Genomic DNA, 3,144 nt, shown 5'->3' with positions numbered 1-3,144 from the left:
TGGGGCTTCTGATAGGATTGGACGGCTGGACTCAGATTCATTTCTAGGTCAGGAACCTGGGCTAGTGGCAGGGGAAGGGGTCTTGCACAGAGTTACCTGAGTTCCAATCTAGTAAGCTGGGGACTTGCCATCACAGACTGAGTACCCGTGCCATCCCATCTCATCCCATTCCAACTTGCTCACCTGATCCTGTGGCTGGCACCTTCCTAAGCAGCAGGGAATATGTGAGTCTGACGATCAAGCATTGCATATTTACTGAGTCCCGACTATGAATAGCCATGGAGCTAGCTCTGCTGACCAGGCACTCCTGGCTTCTGCCCTCGAGGAACTTTTCATGCCGTGTCTTGGGGGCTCCATTTCACTAATTCCAAACTAAAGTCAAGAAATATTAATATTTAAAGATGACATTCATTGAATTCAATACTTTTTTCCTGAGTGCCTGCTCAGAAAAACATTACAAAGGAAGACATTTTTAATGTCTTTCAAAATCCCCAGAAGAGTGGGAAAAACATGGAGGACAAACAGAAAAATTTGAGGACAAACAGAATCGTGGGTTCAAATCTTGCCTGGATCCCCATATTTGTTTGACCTTCTCTGAGCCTCAACTTCCTCACCCTTAAGATGGGCATGACAATAATTCCTACCTCCTGGGCTGTTTGGGAGGAAGAAATGAGAACAAATATATAAGGCCCTCAGCATAGTGCCTGGCACTTGGGTGCTGGTCATTTTCGTCATGACATTCCTACTGACTGTTTACAAATCCACCACTGTACCAGGCAGTGCTGAGGATGTCTGTGATGACCCTGGAAGAAACAGGGATCCTCTGCATCCTGGTTAATCTTGTTCTGCTGGAGTTTTGCACCTTGAATGTGTAGGAGTGTCCACGAATGTCCCTGAAGTAAACAGCAGCTGCTTTGCCTGCCATGGGCCTGCCCATTCGGTGACTTCATGCTGGCTCCCATCACCTCCCTCCCAGGTGCCTATGACAGCCTCCTCACTGGCCTCCCTGACTCCAGGCTACTCCTCTGCAACGCTGGTCCATGCATGTCATGTTGCAGCTTGTGACCTTTTGAAGATGCCATGTACAACACTCCCCTTCATGGCCCATATGGTGGCTCCCCACTGCTCTGGTCTCTGGGCCTCCATATCAGGGCACAGCCTGCTTACCTCCGAGGCCCCTGCCCTGCAAAGCTTGCACACTGTGGCAAATGAGTGCAGTTTCCCGGACAGGGCAAGTGTCCTACCACCTCATTGTGTTTGCATGGGCCATTCCCTCTTCGTGGGGCACCTGTCTCCTTTTTTACCTGGTTCCTAAAGACTTCATGGATTCAGGATATGTACCCCAGTGCCACCTCCCCAGCTGGGTTAGGCGTCCCCTCTCTGCCTGTAGCCCTAAGCACAGTGTGGTCATTGTCTCTTTTTACATTGTCCTAGACTCTGCGCTCCATGCTTTGTGGTTAAGTCATAGGTTCTGGAGTCAGAGAGACCTGAACCCAATCCTGACTAGCTAAGTGAGCCTGGGCAAGTCATTTAAGCTCTCTGTGCCCTCATGTGCAACAGTGAAGGATGACAGCACCTGTCATAGGGTTGCTGTGAGAAGAGAATGATATGTGTGTGCAAAATTCTTAACACATACGAAGTCTCAGGCCACTGTGGCTATTACAATAATTGCTATTAATACCCCAGTGCCTGTTCTGCAAGAGGCATACAGCAGGTCAATAAAGGTTTGAACAAATTACTTAACCCCACCCCTTAATGGATTGGCAGTTCCTTGGCCACAATCATCCCCCATACCCACATCCGTATCAAGAGGTGGGGTCTTGAGCTTACCCACTTCTTGCTTGATGGTTTTCTCAAGGCTGCTGAAGTTCAGAACTTGAAGAAAATGACAGCAAATTGTGGGGAGTCAACAATTTTCTAATTTTCTTACCGAACTGTGGCTCCCCCAGGGCACAGAGAACAGCTTTGCCCATCTCCTGGGCAGGCTAGACATGAGTCTTCTTTGGTGAAGGAGACAGGCTGGGACCTACTTTCCACTGCCTGCCCCCAGATCAGGGAAGAAGGTCCTCCCAGGCTGTCTGCTCTTGGGACAGAGGTGGTATGAATAATCCGCACTGCACGGATGCAGTGGACAGTCTGCAGCACGCAGTATGCGATTCCACATGGCCTGCACACATTCACATGTTCACTACGGAGACATCTTCACTTCTCAAAAAGGCAAAAACCTGGGGGTTTTAACCATATTAACTGCAGGAGCATATGGAGGTGAGCCACCCTGGCTGAGGAGCTGAGCGAGCACTAGCTGGGTGGCCTTAGGTGCGGAAAGAGAATGTTTTTGCTTCCAACCTGGAGTTTGTGACACTGTGGTTCATTCCACAAAGGCTTTTCGAATATGACCAGGGCTGGTGCTGGGCCTGGTGACGCAGAGATGAATGACCACGTTCTAGTCTGAGGGGAAAGGTGAAAAGAGCGGGAGTAGTTAGGGGTGTGGGCAGAGGAGGTGGTGGCTGGGTAATTGTGGGGAGCTTTGTTATCTAGTGTCCTAGAAGGGGCTCTGTCTCCAATGGCAGAAGAATGCAAGGGGCTGGGGATCCCGTCCCCTCTCCCCAGCAGGTTTAAGGACCTCAAGGCCCAGCCCAGGAGACAGGAGTCAGAGCAGAAGAGGCCTGCAGAGTCCACAGCCTGAGGCAGGGCAGTGCGGGCTCATTCTCTGGATAACTGAGGGGACATTCTCAATTCGAGGAAACATCTCTGTCCTATGGTCCCATCTGGCCAGCCTAGTGGGCAGCCTGGGCCATGGGGGGATGTCAGTGGTCAAACAGGCCAGTTCCCAGCCCTCCAGCCCCGGCCCCTGCCCAGCCCCCAGCGCGGTCCCCGGCCCTCGGGCTGCCACCTGGCCGCACCTCGCCCGTCGTGGTGACTCGTTTCCCCTTCCGAGTCCAGCCCGGGGTGGCGGGGTTGTGGCGAGGATGGGGTGCGGGGCCCCGATCGCTACGGCCCCGCGGGCCGCGGGGCTCTGCACCCTCCTGGGCACCGGCGGAGGCGCGGCTGGCGTGACGTCAAGCGCCCCGCCCCCGCGGCCCCCGCCCACTCCTCACATTCCGGGCGGGGCTCGCGTGCCCCAGCCCCCTCCCCAGGGGCCGC

Source organism: Galeopterus variegatus, unplaced genomic scaffold, assembly GCF_000696425.1.
Source record: "Galeopterus variegatus unplaced genomic scaffold, G_variegatus-3.0.2 Scaffold982, whole genome shotgun sequence".
Lineage (NCBI taxonomy): Eukaryota > Metazoa > Chordata > Mammalia > Dermoptera > Cynocephalidae > Galeopterus > Galeopterus variegatus.
Note: the sequence above shows the minus strand (reverse complement) of the source record.